The sequence below is a fragment of the Chiloscyllium punctatum genome, chromosome 1 (assembly GCF_047496795.1).
Source record: "Chiloscyllium punctatum isolate Juve2018m chromosome 1, sChiPun1.3, whole genome shotgun sequence".
Taxonomy (NCBI): domain Eukaryota; kingdom Metazoa; phylum Chordata; class Chondrichthyes; order Orectolobiformes; family Hemiscylliidae; genus Chiloscyllium; species Chiloscyllium punctatum.
The window spans coordinates 105681523-105701902 of record NC_092739.1 but is presented as its reverse complement, the minus strand read 5'-3'; the positions used below and the strand labels follow the sequence as shown (position 1 = coordinate 105701902).

Sequence of the window (20380 nt, the reverse complement as noted above, 5' to 3'; positions counted from 1 at the left end):
AGGCACATTTTCCTCTGACTAATGCAACTAACACACAATGGGGAATTTGGCATGGCCAATCCACCTGACCTGCACATCTTTGGATTGTCGGATGAAACTGGAGCACCCAGAGGAAACCCATGCAGACGTGGGGAGAATGTGCAATCTCCACACAGTCGCTTGAAGCTGGAATTGAAACTGGGTTCCTGGTGCAGAGAGGCAGCAGTGCTAAACACTGACCTAACATTCCGCTCTGTTGCCAGGGTGTTTGCCAGCAACACTCGCACTACCTCTTTATCAGTGCGCACACCTCCAAGCTGTGAACAATAGAAACCTCTGAACTGGAAGTCAACGTGTTGGCATGTCAATTGGCAGAAGAAAGTTGGAGCAGCTGTTGTGCTAACATTTCTGTTTTAGGGTCATTGCAATGATTCAGTAGAACTGAACACAAGCTGGAGCAGGGCCTCATTTTCCACCTAGGTAGTTTACAATCTTCAAGACTCAATAGAGCAAGAACACTGGCCTTGATTTTGATTAAGAAATAGTGACAGGTATGTAACAAGAGGCCAATGTGCAAGTGCCAGCTTTTCACCCATGACATAATGGAAGTGATACCTGTCAAAAGCTAACCCACTCTCTCTCAAGGCTTTTAAGTGAATTGTTTCTTGTTTCATATCAGCAATTACTTTAAGTGAATAACCGTCCCTAAATAACTTCAAGATCTTTAGTGATTTGACTGAGGTGTAGTGAAGTAGGATTCCATGATGATATCTCAAACATATCGGAGTCTTGGATCATGGAAAAATGAGATGGCCAAGAAAAAGCAACATTAATTAATTTCTGTCCAAAGTTACTGAAGAATATTTTCAACAAGCCAAAAACTGGCGAAGACTGCAATAAAGCATTTAATAATACAACGTCCATGACATAATATCACAAACGTAATCACTATGTGAAGTGAGTCAGATGTCCAAAACATCTTAGGAGCTTGCCAATTCCATTCTCAGTTTAGAATAGGGATCACAACAGAAGGTCTTAAGAGTCCTAGGACCTCACTGCTATTTTTTTTTAAATGGCATCTAAATATCTTCTAACACAGGACAAAGACTGAACTCTACAGGTTATCTGGCACCCTGTCCAACAACATCCTGTCTGCAAAAAGTCCGTTGTATGAAGGAAAAAAAGCATGGTGAGGGTGCACCAATCGCTCTGTGGCCAGTGGCTTTCAATAGGGTGGAGGAAGGAATGTTACCCTTCCGATTTTCAATTTAACGCGTGTGGTGTTAGATCAGGGTTTGAGCTACTGTTCACCTTGCCAAATACCAAGTAGAAAGCTTCTGCAAAAGTCTGATTCGAGAGGCCACGGTAGAAAGACAACCTGAGAAGGGGGCTGGGAAAAGGTAAACCTTGGGCAGGAGTCTCCCATGGACCAAGAAAGTCCATTACAAAGTACACAATCCTGTCTATCAGTAACACAGAGGGAGAATTTCCTGCCTGGCCAGTGGATGGAACTTTCCTGTTGCATTTTAAATGGCAGTAGTAGAATGAGACCCTTTAGTAACATTAATTGCCCATTTAATGGTCTCAATTGACTCAGGTGGTCCAATGCCATGAGACACCAGTATAAATTCAGTGGGGGTTGAGACTATTGGGAATTTTACAGTATTTATAGAGCTCCTCCCATACTCTGTCCCCAACTTGGGTAGGGGAGGCATAAAATACAGTCCAAAATTTGAACAGAGACAAATCATGGTAAAATCAAATGAGTGAATGGTAGCTAGATGAAGCTTGTAGTTTTATGATCTGAAGATTATGTGTGAAATGGAAGGCTGGAAATAGAAGTGAATTAAAGAAGGTGTTTGAGATAAATTTTCATTTGAATAACCTGAGAATAGAGGAAGGAAGATTGCACATAAAATTATACAATGTGATTCTGGTGATCTCTACCATGAATGTCTTGTACTAGTTTTGGACTAGTATCCCATAATCAAATAGTACATGATACCATCTAAGCCAAAAGGACACTTCGATTCTCTGCAGAAGAATGACTGGAACAGGAGCTGGGTGTTTTTGGTTCATTATTGCTTGTCAAAAATGGGATGTGTGCACTGACTCCACTGTTATGTCCATGTACGTACAACTGACGTTATGGTTGTGCAACCACTCGCACCATCACCTGTCGTTCACCACTTCACTCGCCACTCTCGTTACTTCATTCACTACCCATTCTTGACCCCTCACTGCCCTGTTTTCTAAATCTTGAGGGAAACAGAGAGAGAGAAACCAGGGCTGCGAAGGACAGGGAGGCAGTGATGAGTCAGAAGCTGGGCATCTAGAGAATGGGATCAAAAACAAATTGCAGCTGCGATCCCAGGGACTTCAACTGATGTTTGGAATTTAATTCTCTGAAAGCTGCAATCTTTGACCATGGTAAGGAGGCTGTCAGAGTGAGATCACAAAATTAGGACCCCAAAAAATATTACTGGTAGTACATTTCACATGGCTCAATATTTCAGATGCAACTAGATGGTTATTCGATACATTCCTTGCATTTATGGTGGCAGCAAATGCAGCCAACAAGTCCAAAACTTAGAGAATGCAAACTTGAATAAAAGAAGATTTAAAAAACATTTCTGACACTCTGTACTACAATGTAGTTTTGCAACACTATTAATTCATTTATTGCTTGTATTCTGTTTTCAATTTCTTAGTCATAATTTCCATTAATTAAATATGAAACTATATTCATAAGAATTAAAACTATTCTACTAAATTTAAAAAGCTGCACAAAACAGTCGTTTTCAGAATGGAATTTGTAGGGAAGGAAAAGGGCATTACTTTTTCCAAACACAGATAACACCATGACCTCTGCTACATCTGTCCCTAGTTGATGATGTCATTCCATAAATAAATCTACTAGTCTAATGTGCTGACTCACATCATAGAAATATTTGATGACTATCATGATGCTCAATGCAAGTTAGCTTCTGGGTAGATGTTACAAAATGAAGTTTTGAAATGTTCCCATAAACTTCACTTTTTTCAAAAAAAATATTGTAGGTAAGACATTCTTTTTAAAGCAAAATAAAGAAACTGCCCAAATATTTGGCATTACAAATTAATAGCATCCTTAAAAAGAAGAGATATACGTGTATAATATATAAGAAAAAGTCATGCTCCTCAACTGAAGAAGTCAAAAAAAAAATCCACAAATGTTGGAAAGAACAATATGAATGCAAGAGAACATAATGACCCTTTTTCTGGTAAAATCCAGTCTGCTGCATATGCTGTCAAATTTCTTCCTGACCAATGTTACGAAGAGTGAAAGCAAGACTCCAGCAATTCTACACCTTTCAGTTCAAGATTCAATTTTGCTCTACCCGTAGACCACTGAAATTCTGTATCAGTGTTGGTCAATTTATCAACGTCATCTCACGTAACTGCTAGTAAATTTCTGCTTAGATTAAAATAGGTCAGTCAATAATAAGAGTTCCTCATCCCAGTGCTGTGGTAATCAGATCTTGCCTCAAGAAAGAGGAAGAGAAACTCTCAGTGAGTTATGATACATCATGTAGCATCAAAGTGGCATATTTGCTTGGTCTATCAGGGAAAAAAGGAGAAAGAAATAAGAAGAGCTAACAGAGTTCAAAACAGACAATTAGTAAGTAGCCATTAATCTTCAAAAATAAGTAAAATTCTTCCGCAGTTCTTAAAACAATGTTTGCTACTTTTGACAGGGCACATTACAGTTTAGCTGAGATACGATCAACATTCATTAAATATTTTTCAATGGTCTGTAATAAACCCAACTTTAGTATTGCTGAGAGACAGTATAATTGTATAATCTTTTAGTCTTACGTATATTGGGACAATTTGCAAGAATATCAATGTAAAAGGTAAACAATATTGTACTGCACAAGAGGAGTGCTGACTGGTTAGCAAGTGGACTCTGGTAGAGGCATAGCTGTGAAGAGTGTACCCATTAATACTGATTCACAGCTAATGTCCAGGCTTTGTTGACATTTTAAACTGGGCAGGATGACTATTTTTTTGAGCAGGCATCGCTCTAAACGACGAAACGATGGCCAGAATATCTGTACGTGCTCTTTGAAGATTGTCCAAAGTATTGCCCTGAGAAAGAACAATTAGAGTCAACTTGTCTTACCTGAAACTTAAACAAAGCTTTAACAAAAACATCTTGTTTTGAAAATCTCCGATCTCATTTAGATTTTCCTATTTGTAGATTTTAGATAATTTGTAAAATAATTAATGAGTCCGTAAAGTAGGTAAAACAATTTAAAATCTGCAAACAAAAAGTGGATTAAGCACAGGAACTTGCTAACAGATTGAGAGGATCTATAAAGCAAGAAACCAAATATAGCAATAGAATATTAAAATTGACCCATATCTTAAAGCAGAAGGCATCATTAGATATAATTTGAGCAACAAGCAATTACTTAAGTATTTAACAAAGATTTGCAAGAAGTAGTTACGACCATCTAACCATCCCAAGGTGCAAGAAAGTCCATGTGTTCAAAGGAAAAATAACAATTAAACTATAATTTACTGTGTTAAATGATCCAGAACATTGCTCAGTGATTTATAGAAGTCGAATCAAATTTAATTGAGAAAAAAAGGTTTTGTAACTGGATTAATCAAAGTGATCAGAAGTGCTTTCCCAAATGTCAAGAGTTCAGAAAATTGACAGAACAGACCATCCAACAGCTTGAAATTTGATAGCAAGTCAAGTCAAAAGCAAGCTTAATCTATTTTGGCCTCTTCCCAACGGACTTTGGCCTGATTGTATCATCTTTGCATATGGAAAAAGTACTAGCACATTGCAAAAGGATTTACAATAAAAAGATAACTGCAATGCTTCTGTACAACTTAAGAGTGTTCAATTAATCAGGGCCACCACATTTACATTTAAATAGGAACTAGAATTTGTTTCCAGTAGGCTTTCTGATCACTTCTATTTCTGGTGCTCCATAACAAAGATTATGATTACATGTCTTTAGGTGTCGATATAATTTCAGAGAACAAAAAATGCAAAAAAATTACAACAGTGAAACAGAGTTGAACTGTTCACCAAAACAATATTAACAGCAGCACCAGATCACATGCCAATGGACCGAAGCCCTCAAAATTGTTTAAAGCAAATTATGCAGACTATTATGTATCTGACTCCCAAAATAAATTGAAAAACATCACATTACAACCACATATTTATATAGTACAATCAATATATCCCAAAGCTGTTCACATTGGAAAAATAGACCCAAAGCAGTTTTGGAAGGAAGGTTTGGCCACACTCAAAAGTTTAAGAATACAAGTTAGAAAAGTGGAGGAACTCAGGAAGAATATTGCTGAAGTAACTGAAGGCTCAGTCATAATTTTGATTGTCAAATGTGCTTCACTCACCAATGTAGGTGTGAAAACTTTTAAACAAGTTCAGTGAAATGCCAGCTAGAATATCAGCGGGGTCATTAAGTTCAGAGGTAACAGAACTTGGAGTTTGTGGAGTTGTAATTTGGCAAGTGTTAGACATATAAAGTATAAATCAAAGGCACAATGCTATTAGTGGTGGACTTATCCCTCCTTTTCGTTCCTGTGAATAAAGCTCAATTTATATGGTCACTGGTGAATGAAATTTGCAATCAGTGAAAACTATCCTAGCTGTCAAAATGTCACTAATTATTTAACACAAGAACTACTAAGATAAATCTAGCCTGTAAACATAATCAACTGCCCCAAGGTATTTCACAAGAACAATTCTAACAGTTCCAATCATGAACAGATATCAGTTGAGATAACCAAAAGACTGGTGAAAGTTTGGGTTTTAAGGAGACACTTTTTTTAAAAAATGAGAATGAGAAGAATAGAGGGGAGATTCTAGAGCTTAGAGTGTATGAAAATTAGGGTCCCCCTACAATGGTAGAACAGGTAACAATTGGATATTGAGTCCAAAATTAGAGGAGCATAGATATCCTGGCAGGTTGTAAGGATGGAGGAGATTGTAGATATAGGGCAGGGTGAGGCTAAGGAGTGATTTACAAACAAGAATTAGAACTCAAAAATCAAAATTTTGCTCCACAGGGTGCCAATGTCGGTCAGGTGACAAAGGACTTGAAGGGAAATTAGACTTGATGCAAAGGAAGCAGAGATTTTGAGGACTTCACATTATCTGGCAGAAATATATAGAACCAGCTAGAACTGCATTGAAACAATCAAGTTTCATTGCTGATGAAGGGCTTTTGCCCGAAACGTTGATTTTCCTGCTCCTCGGATGCTGCCTGACCTGAAGCGTTTTTCCAGTACTACTCTAACCTTAAAACAAATTTCAAAGGGGAGGCATAATGAGGATTTCAGCTGCAGATGAGTGGAGGTAAAGCAACATCAGGCAATGTTACAGAAGAGGGAGTAGGCAGTCTTGACAATGATACAAATCAGTTACGAAGCTCTTCCTGGGATCATGTGTTTCACCAAGGTTGCAACCAATACTTGAGAAATTATCTAGTCAGTCTTGAGGGAGATGGATGGAGTTGGGGCACATCACGTTGATGAAATAACCTTAATAGATCCTTGAGGGAAATCAGAGGGGATGGTATGGAATAAGGTAGAGTAGCGTTAAGACCATAAATATGGGAGCAGACATCGGCCATACAGCCCATCAAGCCTGTTCCACTACTCATTGAGGTCATGGCTGAGCTGATAATTCTCACTTCCAATGTTCTTCCTTTTTGCGATAATCTTCAATTCCCTTTGTGATTAATAATGTCCATCACCCTTGAATATACTCAACAGTCCTCTGCAGTGAAGAACTTGACAGATTCAGAGAAGAAATTTCTTCTCAACTCCTTGTTCTGAGATTAGGCTTTCTGGTTCTATACATCTGCCCTGTCAAGTCCCAAGAATGTTACTATTTTAATAAGATCACTTGTCATTCTTCAAAAATCCAATTAATACAGGTCCAATCTACTCAATCTCTCCTCAAAACAGTCCCTTCACACCTGGTATCAGCTGAGCGAATCTTCTCTGGACTGTTACTAATGCCAGTTCTTGTTTGACTGCAATCAAATGACTGAGAATGAGTGCAAGTGAGAACAATCCCACCTAGCTGAATGACAGTGGAGGAACATCAGAATAGGAAGGCATTGTCAACAGCTACATTCACATAGAGAAGGGCTTGTCACACATGATTCACACAACTGGCTGTTTAATTTTCAATGGGCAGATACTCAGTACTAAAGTAGTTCCAAGATATGATCAGATGTCACACTCTTTCGTCACACAACTCCAACTTCAAATGGATTTGAAATACCAGTTTACATCACCCCATGCAATTAAGATCCATCTTCAGTATAAATGTTGTAACATTAAGACAAGGAAATATCACCTAATGTACCTAGCATTTCTGGTTACTTTGATTGCTTACTGTGAAGCATATTTGATCTTACTTTGCATTAATCTTCGATTGAGCATAAGATACTCAATTAGTTGGTTAAACCTACCATTCCACTGTACTGTTGATCTTCTTGTCTGGGGATAAGCTGTGCCACTTGCCTTTCTTGGTGCAAAAGATTCCAAATGGTTTTGGCACTGATGTCAGCTATTCTGGTAAATCTTCCATTTTGACAACCAGAGACATCAATTGGTTGCAGAGTGACTTCCACCATCACTGGAACATGTACTTGCTTACAAAAGCACAAGTGTTTTCACTTTAGTTCCAGGACACTGTAGCACTGGAAAAATGAATTAATTTGCATTAGTGTATTATTTCCATTACAATCTGATGCACAAAGTTACTGAGAAATGGCTATAGAAAATTACAACTTAGAATTAATATTGTAGGATATAACATTTTGAAAAGATAGAAATGGAAAAAGAGAATTAGAGATAACATAATGACATCAGCACAGAACCCATACAGATGTATGAAAAAAATAAAGGTGCAGTGTACAGGTCACCTAATATTAGTTGTGGAAGAGTGGTGATGGCAGGTTAAAGAATGGAGTAAATTACATTCTTTAATTTATGGTTGATTTGAACTACCTTGAAATTTACGAGACATAAATGGTAGATAAAAGATACAAAGAGTTGATTATCAACAAGCTAAGTAGGAATCTTTACTAACCAGAATATTAAAACAAGTGGGGTAAATGTAATGTTGGATCTAGTAATGGGTAATAAACCCAAGTCAAATATGAGAAATTAAACGAGAAAGAACACCTCGGCAATAATGACCATATGCATTAAAGACTTTAATCGAGAAGGACATCGAAATGGTAGAAAATCAGGCTAACAAATTGAGAGAAGCTGATTTTGAGTATAAACTAAAATGACTGTGGAATACACATTTGATAGAGTACAGTGAGAATATATTCCACTAAAAGGAAAGAACATAGGAGGAGGCTATTCAGCCCTGCCATTCTGGCTAACCCCATAGCCTTTTAAGCCATTGGTATTTAGAAATCTGTCAGTCCCTACTTTAAGCTTATTCAATGACTGATCTTCCCAGCCCCTGGGATAAAGAATTTCCATGATTTACAGTAAATAATCTCTCAACTCTGTTCCAAGCAGCTTCCTCTTATTTTAAAATAATCTGTCCTAGTTCAAAACTCCCCAGTCAGAGGAAACATATTACTTGTATCTACCATGTCTAGCCCTACAATATTTTGCAAGTTTTAATGAGATCACCTCTTGTTCTTTGATATTCCAGGTTCCCCAATTTCTCTTCACTGGGTTGCCCAAACATCGAGACAACAGGTTTGGACAGTCCTTTGTTACACACTCTATTCAATAATTCACTGTACACAGCACTCCAATCCAATCTAACTAAGGTTTGAAACAACTGAAGTAAGACTTTGCTACTCCAATACTCAAAACCTCTTGAAATAAAGGCTAATATAATGTAGGCTTTCTTAAGTGCCTGCATGTTAGCCTTCAATAACTCATTAATAAGGATACCTAGGTCCATTTGTACATCAACCCTTTCTCATTTGTTATCAGTTAAGAACTACTCTGTGCACCTGTTCCTCGTACATTATATTCCAACTGCCAAATTCTTGGCCCTAAAACACTGGTGAGACTGTAGGATGAAGCAGAATCGTGGGGGTGGGGGTGGGGGTGTGGGGGTGGATGTTGGAGAGATCTTGCAAGAACACGTGCAAGAGAGATGGGGAAGAGGAGTGCATGATGAAACAGAATATATGAGGAGGTTAGGAAAGTTGTCAAAAATAATTAGCAAAACAGGCTGTAACAGGCCAGTTAATCTAATATTCTGGTACAGAAAAAAAATAACAGAGTGCCTCTTAAAAGGGGAGAAGATAAGAACATCAAGAAATGAGACTGTTAGAATGAAGTCAACAAGGGTTTCAAAAGTGAAGAACTTGCTCGATCAACCTTATTGAATATTTTGAGGAAGTAACAAAGAGTAGAACATGGTGTTGCAGAATATGTTTAATCTAGATTTTCAAAAGGCCGTTTTTATGAGGTGCTCCACAATAGAATAATGAAGATAGAATCCGGGATGAGTGGCAGAATAGATTGCTGGAAGTTTCAAGATACAAAGCAGAGAGTGAGAAAAGGGTAATCATTCAGAATGGTAAAAAAGATGCTCCACGATGATCAATGTTGGGATCATGACTTCACAATTTTTATCAACAATTTGGACTTTGGAATTAAATTACATTTACAACTTTACAAATGTCACAATTATTGGGGGGGGGGGGGTGGGGGAGGAGGATGAAATTAATAGTCAAAATTGAGGTAAATGACAAATTACAGAAGAAGGTCATTAATAAAGTTGTAGAACAGGAAAATAACTGGCAATTGCAGCCCAACATGGACAACTAAGATTGTGCATTTCAGTAAACAGAACAAGGGGGCCACCACAAAAGAACATAGGACTAATGGGCCGAAGGAGTGCACAACCTCAACCCCTCCATTCAACTAAAAGACTCCAGGATCAGTAAAGCATCAAAGTTTGCACATTTCCTTTCTTTGTCTAATTAAGTAATGACCACACTAAACTGTTGCTTCTCAATAAACTATTGGAAAATTGCTATAAATTGGTAACTGCCTCTATTAGGAAACTGTTTGATTATGAATCCCCTAAAATCAACAATGAGTAATAATATCAAAACAGGATTGCACACTGGGTCTCTTTTTTTTAAAAAAACAAAAAGAGGCTAGGGTATCTAATAGAGGTATCTAGATTATGAAAGATCTTGATATAGAGAGCATATAGTCAGAATATTTCCTCTGGTGGGGAGGAGAATATAGAGAAATCACCAGAACAAAATAGTTACCAAAATAAAATCCAACAGGGAATGCAGAAGAAACTTCTTTACTGAAACAGAGCTAAAATGTACAATATGTTACCATAGAGTTATTGAAGCAAATAAATGCATTTAAAGAACAAGTTAAATACCACCAGAGGGAGAAAAAAAAGGATGACTACAATAGATTTAAAAGGAGGAAAAGTGGGAAGAGACTCACCTAGAGCATAAGCAACACCATGTACTGGATTTGCCAAATGGTCTTTTTCTGGACCCATACTTTGTACAGTGTGGACTTGTGGGATTATACTTTCACTTTATGATATTCTATTTGCAAAAATTTCAAGAGGAAAGTCCTAGATGGTATTATGTTTTTGAGGGATAACAGAGATAATGGTAATACACATGTAATTTATTTGGATTTTCTAAGGGACTTTGTTGAAATGCCCCATGATGGATAGAGTCATACAGTCAGAGTTATACAGCACAGAAACAGGCCCAACTTGTCCGTGCTGACCAGATATCCGAAACGGATCTATTTCAATTTGTCAGCATTTGACCTATATTCCTATAAACCCTTCCTATCCACGTACCCATCCAGATGCCTTGTAAACGTTGTAATGTACCCACCGCCACCACTTCCTCTGGCAGCTCATTCCAGACACACACCACCCTCTGCATGAAAAAGATGCCACTTAGGTCCCTTTTAAATCTTTCCCCTCTCACCGTAAACCTATGCTCTCTCATTTGGGACTCCCTCACCCTGGGTAAAAGACCTATCCATGTCCTTCATAATTTTATAGACCTCTGGAAGGTCACCAGCTGCAGCATAATGTCCCAACTCATATATTCAACATACTAACAAAAAAAGGCAGCATACCAAATGCTTTCTTCATTACCCTATCTTCTTACAACTCCACTTTCAAGGAACCATGTAACTGCACCCCTAAGTCTCTTTGTTCATCAAATTCCCCAGGCCCTACCATGAACTGTATTAGTCCTGCCCTGGTTTGTCTTCCCAAAGTGCAACACCTCACATTTAAGAAGAATGTCAGAGAATGTGGAGTGTGACATCAGAGGCAGAATGGATTGCTAACTGGCTTTAAGATAAGAAGCAGAGATTGGGAGTAAAGTGTAATTATTCACCATGGAAAGGTACAGTTGATTACTTGGGGTTGGAGAAGTTACAGAACATACAAAAACAAATATATGACAGTTGGAATTGTTAAAACAAAAGATTATTATTTTCAAATAAAGAATCATTACAATGAACTTTCAGACTTCTATGCAATATTTCTAATTTTGCATCAAATCATTGATGCACAAATGAAAGTGGATGACAAATTCAAAATAAAGTCGATGGCAGAAAATCCCGATCAAAACGTATATATTAGACTTTAATCACCTTAATTAACAGAAATATAAATTATTGATTTGTTGCAGAGACATAGTTCAACCATGGGAGAAGAAAGTCTTAACTTTAGAATAAAACAAAATAACAATATTTCAAATGTTCATACTCCATCAAGGAGAGACTACAGTAGCAAATTAAAAATAATTTAAGTTTGCAGCATATTCAAAAGAGCCAAAACTGATACAAGGACAAGCTCCTCACTCTAGATGCCAAAGAATTTTCAAACAAAACATGATTGCCAAGTCTTATCTTGGCTTCTAACAGTACCAAACTCTTTGTATCTTAGCAGTAGATAGTCAGTTGTTTTGGGAAATAAAGATCATTTTAAATAGAAAAGTATAATTGACCAGAAACTGAACTGCACTAGCCATCTAAACACGGTGATTATAAGAGCAGGTCAAAGGCCAGGAATCTTGCAGTGAGTAACTGTCTTCCTAACTCCCCAAAGCCTGTCCGCATCAACAAGGCACAAGTCAAGAGTATGATGAATATTCCCTAAGTGCCTTGTTATGGACGAGGCCAGCACGGAAAACCTTCTTCAGCAGGCAGACTAGACCCATAACTTTGAAACTTGTTTCGCTAAGTGTACAGTGAAAATGATCAAGATTAAATTAGCGAGGTTGACTACCAGATTTAAAACAGACAAAGTTATTCACAAAATTACACAACGAAACACAAAGAACAGAATAAAGGACCCCTAGAGAACTCAGTCTATCAAAATTAGACTTAAGTATGCTATTTCGAAAAGCACAACAGTCCCAATAAGCAAACCCCCTTTAAAACACAGTACAAAAAAAAAGGTCAGATGCTTACAGGATGAAGTTAGAAGGGCAGAAGAGAGACTTTCCACATAGCTCACTGTTGAACTCCCAACCAGCTCTTGACTGAACTAAACTGCTCAGCTAGACAGCTGACCACTTACCTTTCATTCTACAGATAACTTCCAAAACATGACCACTTTGGCCTGAAGTCTCATCTGTTTATGTAAAAACAAAAGGCCTCTCAAAATCCTTTTCATCTCTGTACCAAACCAGACTGATCGGAGCCCAGCCTAGTTTATTTACCCCTCTGAAAAAAAAATCAAGGACAGAGTATCCTTGAGCTAAGGAACAGCTTTTAGGAAAGAAAAATAGGACTAGCTTTCTGACAGCCTGGATACCATCCAGACAAAACAGCCCACTTGATTGCCTGCACATCTCAGGCATGCACTCCCTCCACCAAAGACACTCAGTAGCAGCACTGTGTACTATTCACAATATGAACTGCAGAAATTCAGACATCCTTTGACAGTAACTTCCAAACCCACAACCACTACCATCTCGAAGGAATGGTAGCAGGCAAATGAGAACTTCACAACCTGCAAGTTCCTCACCTGATTGAAAATATGTTATTTCACTGTCATTGGGTACAAGTACTGGAATTCCTACCCTCACAGCATTGTAGTGTACTTACACCAAATGGACTGCAGCAATTCAAGCAAGCTCAGCTTCTCAAGAGTAACTACATCTGTGAAATAAATGCTAGCCCAGCCAGTAAAGCCTGTATCCCCTGAATGAATAAAAACTAAGTACACACAGTATTTAAGGTGGGATCTCATCAATCCCGTGTATTACTCAATTATTACATCCTTACTTTGATGTTTAATTCACCTCAATAAAAGAACTGTACTCAATTAAAATAAAACCAAGATGCTGCAAATCCGAAATAACCAAAGTGCAGGAGAAACTCAGCAGGTCTGGCAGCTTCTGTGGATAGAGAAACAGAATTAATGCTTTGAATCCAAGAGCACTCTTCAGAACTATTGGGAAATGGTGGTTTTTAATGCTGATTATAGAGGGACAGGCAAAGCAAGTGGTGCTCATAGTGAGGGTGCCCAGAGCAAAAGACACAGTAGTACTAATGGTGATAAAGGAGGGATAGAGATATGAAATAAGTGGAAATGGTAGGTGTGAAAAAAAAGATCATGGGTCTTTTGAGGGCAAAGAAACAAGACACAGACATACAGCTTTGGGATAGGTGGGATATAATAAAAATGGAGGAAGAGAAGTAATATTCTGAAGCTGTTTCTCAAAATTGTTCCTCCAGCTTGCATGGAGCTTCACTGGAACACTGCAGCAGGCCCAGGAAAGAAATGTTAGCACAGAGTAATAGCATTTATTAGAGTGGCAAGCAACTGGAAGGTCAGGATCATTCTTAAGATATTACAGTCGCCTTCTTAATTATTTGCTGAAGCTGCACTGAAACATTGTGATTCACACTAGAACACGAAGATCTTTTAGCACAGAACATAAATCTGAGTTTCAAATATGCAGCTGTATATTTTGGTGAACAACAATAAAGCTATTATTTTTGGATAATAATAGACAAAAAGCAGAGAGTTGCAAAGGGACCTAGACGTATGGAGATACAAAATCATTGACAGTAACACACATTAATAAGCAAATAATAAAAACCCAAACCAAGCACTGTGATTCATTTCTAAGAAAAAGAAAATTCACTTATATTTTACCTTATGATCACCAGATGTCCCAAGACAATTTACAGCTAATTTCTGAAGCACAGTTGCTGTTGTAATGTAGGAAACGAGGCAACCCATTTGCACAAACTCATGCAATCAGCCAAATGATGACGATGAGACAATCCATTTCTGAGATGTTGGTTAAATTATTAATTTGGCCAAGATGTTGGGAATAAAGACAATCCTCTACTTGGAAATAGTGCCATTGGATAATTTACATACACCTGAGAGGGGGTGGATGAATTCTCTCATTTGAAAGGTTTTGATTGTTTAACATTCCCTCAATATTCTACTGTCATGTTTTATTTTAGTGCTCTGGTCAGAGAGTATGTAATAGTACACAAAGCAGAACTGTGGATCAGTAAAGACCAATATAAAACTACAAGAAAACAAGAATGCAATGTTTTATGCAAGTTAAGGCATAAGAACAGGTATGCTGAGTTATTGGAAAACTTTTCCCTCCGTTGAGAGCCAGGTCTAACATCGAGCTGAAGATCTCAGAGCGTGCATGCCAGAAGGGCAGTGAAACTTTCCATGGCTCCAATATGTTTCAACGGCAACAACAAAAAAAAAATCAACCCATATCGAGGTCATCAGTCCTCATACAGTGTTTTGTCCTCCAATGAAGGTAAATGCAAAGCCTTCAGAAAGAGCATTGTGACATAACTGAATAAATATTGAGGCCTCTATGTATACTGTTTGTGGGCTGAATTTTATCTCTGGTTTCAAATTCAAGTGTTTATTTTATTTTGGGGCGAGGGGAAGAATGAGAGGTATTGGTTCTGGCCATGACACACCAGCCTGTCAAGAGTTGAGAGTCCAACTTTCCTGCTTCCAGGAGATAGCCCCAGTATCTGTGATCAGCCATAGAAAGGAAGTTACCAATGTGCCACCGGCACCTTCAATAGATATCACTGTCAGAAACCCATTATCCACTGCTCAACTGTTCTCAAGATAAAGTTGGTGCAAGCTTTTATCTCTTAGTACACAAGGATGATTTTGGTACACAAGCAGCTGCACCATACTGTGGAAATGCTTCCACTAAAGTGATTCTACAATATCAATGGAGCTTGAAATGATAATAATGCAGAGCCAAAGTATTAAACTTGAGATTTGACTGAAGCTGATCCAAGGTTAAGCAAAAACATATGCAATACAAAATTTGAAAATATATTGTAGGACTGAGATAATTTTTTTTATTTACAAGACTCCTGACATAGCAAACATGAATAAATCGAAACAAGAAAGGATTAATAAGGGTGAGAATAAACGTGAAAACAATTGGCAGTCCACGTAGAAGCAAGCATGAGCATATAACATGTAACAACAGATTAAGAAGTTGTATTTGAAAACAAGAGAAGACATATTAAACATATTAAACAGGAAGCGAAGAGTGGAATTGTAGACCTTGCTTCCACAATAGGATTGAAAAGCTTAAAAAAAACCCACCAGGCATAATACATAGGTTCCCAAATTGCTTGGATGTCAGCGTGGGGAATAGTCAGAAATGAAAATTATACACGTGGTAGGGTGAGAGGAAAGAAAATATTACACTCATGTCAAAGAGAGGGAAAAATCATTATTGCATGTTAGATGGTCTTAGTTTATTGGCAAATTTAACTCAATTATCCACTAAGTGCCATCATTTACCAAACTACGTTAACTGCCTCAAATCATTCTGTGCCTTCAGTCCATGTGACAAAATTAACGTGTATCTAGAAAGATGTGGTAAATCACAAAGTGGAAGTCAATATACAGATTTCAAGGTTAGATTATACTCAAGTAATTTCATTCAAATTTTTCCTGAAACATGCAAATTTTTTTTTGTTCCCCACCACGAATTCCATGCTGAAGTCACGAGTTCCAGTCTTTGGGAGGAGAATGTCATTATCCTCCATGTTGTTTAGCATATTTCCAAGTTTTGTGACATCTGCAAAATGTGATGGTAATGTCATTGTTGTAATATCTCATGCATTTCTGGGACTCCACTATATAAAGGAAAAGGTGATGTTCACCTTGGTTTTTCCATTTTTAGCCTGCATTAATACTAGTATTTAGCTTAGTTACGTCACTTACAAGTATGTTATCTGTCTTTCACTTAACTATTTAAATTGCATAGGGCTGCCACAGTGAAGTTCAGTTTCAGATATCCAGTGACATCATAATGAGGTTATGAAATCATATAGGACAGAGCAAGAATGTGGAGATAGGAAACCAGTTAAATACATTAAAAGGTGAATATTATTTCACTGAATTATTTAAAAATTCTACATTTCAAAAGGATATACACACAAGTGAGCAGGCATATTTGAGATCAACCACTGAGGACCCAAGAAAGATCAATCAAATCTTTTTTGAAAGGCAAGAAACTAGGAACTGTATAGAAGTGAAAAAAATGTGGATGACCAAGTAAACAAATAGAAAATAAATCAAGTAAACTATTGGAATGTTGGCCTTAAACTCAATGTGACAGGAATAAAAGAGGAAGACGTTATACTTCTTATACAAAGTATTTGTTTTACCTGTTAAGAGTGCTGCATTCCACTTTAGGCATCAAATTTCTGCAGGGATGCACTGACCTCAGAGTGGATGCAGTGCAGATTTAACATATTAAATAAACTTGGCATGCATTTCATTACAGAAGATTGAGGGTTGATCTGATTAAGGGCTTAAAAAAGTTAGTGATTTGCTATAGGAGATTCATAAATACACATTTCCTGTGGGAGAAGAATGATAAACAAAAAAAGGTTCATCATCTTCAAATTAGAACTTGATTATCCAGGAGCAAAAGCAGAAACCACCTTTTCCCACATGAATGCTTGTCAAAACACTTGCTGCACCTCTCTCTTGCGAAATATGGTTCTAGGACAATTCGAAATTTCAAGACCAAGATTTTTTTTTTGAGATAAGGCCTACAAAGGATATAAATGAAAGGCAGGTAAATGGAGTTGAGGTGTTTAGATCAGCAATGTTTAATTCAACAGTGGAACAGGCTGGGAGGTCTGAATGGCTTAATCCTGTTCCAAATGTTCACACAAGGATACCAATTAGTATCTCAATTCTACCAAATTTACCACATTAAGTATTTAAATATAGCAGATGAAGGGATCTGATAGCTAGCAGTTTCACATGATTACACCACTAAGGAATAGTAAGCAACAACCTGACAGAATATTTGGTGCACCATACAAGCGGTGCAAGAGGAACCATAGGAAGTTCCATGCAAAAAAAAACTCCTGTTCATCCTGAAGAGACTAAACATGATTAAAGGTTTTGAAAGCAAATTTTGAAGGGTGCAGAATATTTCAGCTGAACAAAGTTTCTTTTCCCCATATATACATCTCTCATCAATACTTTCTGCTCCTTATGAAGAAGGAATGACTCATTCAATTGCTGTCAGCTCACGAGTAACTTACCAAGTAGCAAGCAGAAGCAAGTTAGTTGACTACAACAGAAGGTTCAGTGGGGGAATTCACAGCAAAACCAAATATTGTATCCACAAAAATTCCATGTAATTTCTATGTCAAAAGATCAGGAACTATCCAGAAATCAGATAACATTTTAATAAATTTGCTCAAAATATGCATAACGCAAGCAAGGCAGCTCATTGTCTATGCGTGTAGTGCTGGAAAAGCACAGACAGTTGGACAGCATCCAAGGAGCAAGAGTATAAGCCCTTCAACATGCCCAACACATCGATTCTCCTGCGCCTCGGATGTGGCCTGAATGGCTGTGCTTTTCCAGCACCACACTCTGATCTCCAGCATCTGCAGTCTCACTTTCTCCTAGCTCATTGTCTATCTCTTACTATCTCCTAAGACGAGTCGTGCGTTCATGGAATGCCCTGCCAGTAGCAGTGGTGGACTCTCCCTCTTTATGGGCATTTTACCGGGCATTGGATAGGCATATGGAGGATAGTGGGCTAGTGTAGGTTAGGTGGGCTTGGATCGGCGCAACATCGAGGGCCAAAGGGCCTGTACTCCGCTGTATTTTTCTATGTTCTATGTTCTAAGACATTGAAAGTTATTTGATTATCATGGAAAAGTCATATTTAAGCCATATTGCCCAGAAAAGGAGGATTTCCTTCTCTTAAGATAACTTCCTTTTCCTGATGTGAGTGTACAGCTACTAGATGTCCTGATTTTAAACTTTTTCCTCCTTATTTTATTTTGGAGACAAAAAAAGGGAAACTACTCCTCCCAGGTGGAAACCCAGAACTTTCCAGAACTGTATGATTAAGAATCACTATATTAGATTAGATTCGATTCCCTACAGTGTGGAAACAGGCCCTTCGGCCCAACAAGTCCACACTGACCCTCCGAAGAGTAGCCTACCCAAACCCATTCCCCTCTAACTAATGCACCTAACACTGTGGGCAATTTAGAATAGCCAATTCATCTGACCTGCACATCTTTGGACTGTAGGAAGAAACTGGAGCACCTGGAGGAAATCCACACAGACACGGGGAGAACATGCAAACTCCATACAGTCACCAGATGCTGGAATCGAACCTGGGTCCCTGGCAAACCAACACTTTCGAAAAGTGTGTTTGGAAATTGCAAATATAACTTTTTGCACCACAGTAACGCACTATATTACAAGAAGAGAAAAACTTGATTAATATTGACCAAAAGAGCAAAATCACATTAGCTCAGCCTAAAAACTGAACCTTGAGTGCACATTACAATAGAATATATAGGACTTCAATTCAAGAAGTATTGTTTACCTTTTTAAAGCTCTCTTTCTGCAGTATTACCAAAGTTCTTATTTTTCCATTACCATTGTTATTATGGCTGCTGAGCTTTATACTGTGGTACAGGAACAGATAACATCTTATAACATTATGATGCTAGGGCAAGGACATAACGGGGTCAGTTGGTGAAATATATTCTCTTTTAGAGATGCAGAAAACCCTTGTCTCTTTTAAAAGGTGTTTAATCATGTTATAACTAAGCTTGCCTGAAGGACAAACGTGCATCCTACCCATCCATTATTTGCTAATGCCGTCAGTCGGCAATAATCTCACTGTGACATCAGAAGTCAGAAATGGTCAGTCATTAGGCACCTGCACCACCTTTAAATGAAACTATTGGTCTTCCAGTGAATCTACAGGCAGCAGTCAAAGCTGATATGTTGCTAACTACATTTTAAATCAAAACACTACTCTTGACCAACAGCATGATATACAATAGAAATTAGTTTTTCAGAAAGCATTTCATATTTGCAATAGATGAGCAGGTGATGCTAATGCACAAATTTGAGCCCCTACCTGCAAGGCAGATTGCTCCTGAGCCAACTTATGACAAGGTATAATTGTTGTCTGTCAAGCTGAAGAGTCAAATCCTTGTTAGTCATTCCAACCACAGGACTGAACCAAGACCTGCAAAGATGTTGGTGAAAATAAAATTTGCACTCGTAATTACTTTTTAAACTTGTAGATAACAGGTGTTAAACATCACAGAAACAGACCCTTCGGTCCAACACGTCCAGGCGGACCAGATATTCCAATCTGACCTTGTCCAGTTTGCCAGAATTTGGCCTGTATTCCTCTAAACCTGTCCTATTCGTATACCACACCCCCCCACCCCCCTCATAACTTTTAAATATTGTAATTGTACCGGCCTCCTCCACTTCCTCTGGCAACTTGTTCCATATGTTATGAAGTTGAAGGCATGTACTATACCTCAGAGAGACAGTGAATGCTGTTTTGCACTGAGAGCTTACAAGCACCTGTCATATGACTAACTGGCAGTCTCAGAGTGTACTGGAAAATTGAAAATATGTAACATTTGGCTGTGAAATAGATAGCAGAGTTGTTTTGACAACAATTTAAGTTTAACCAGTTTAAAATATGCCCCAGGAGACTAAAACAATATTTGTAAACAGTTTGGTCAGGAAACAAAATTGAGGATTCTTCTTTGAAAGTATCATCAGGTTTATCATTGGTTTTACTACAGGATTTTTTTTTAGAAACAGGACAACAAAACCAGGAAGCTGCTTCTTTTACCAAGCTTCTCTCCGCTTGAATCCAAAACAATCAGCAAGCCTGCAAAACACTGCTCAAACCTAATAATGACAAAAGCCAGCGGTGAAAAATCTTAAGGCATTTTCCCCTCAAAGATAGTACAAGCAATCAAGACCAACAATTATCTGAAAACATGATTTCAAGGAGTCCCTTGTTTAAAACAA

The 20380-nt window shown here is 37.9% G+C and overlaps 1 protein-coding gene across 7 annotated transcripts in view; it reads right to left on the bottom strand.

Annotated features, from left to right (window-relative positions):
- Positions 1 to 20380, bottom strand: part of atosb (atos homolog b) — a 154661-nt gene that overhangs the window by 63695 nt on the left and 70586 nt on the right. For 6 of the 7 annotated variants that reach the window (XM_072571672.1, XM_072571679.1, XM_072571674.1 and 3 more), the window contains 2 exons: positions 19461 to 19571; positions 7491 to 7721 (listed from right to left, as the gene is read on the bottom strand). The gene's annotated coding sequence lies outside the window, so the exon portion shown is untranslated. The remainder of the gene's footprint in view (positions 1 to 7490; positions 7722 to 19460; positions 19572 to 20380) is intronic. The other variant, XM_072571677.1, reaches the window with a different exon arrangement.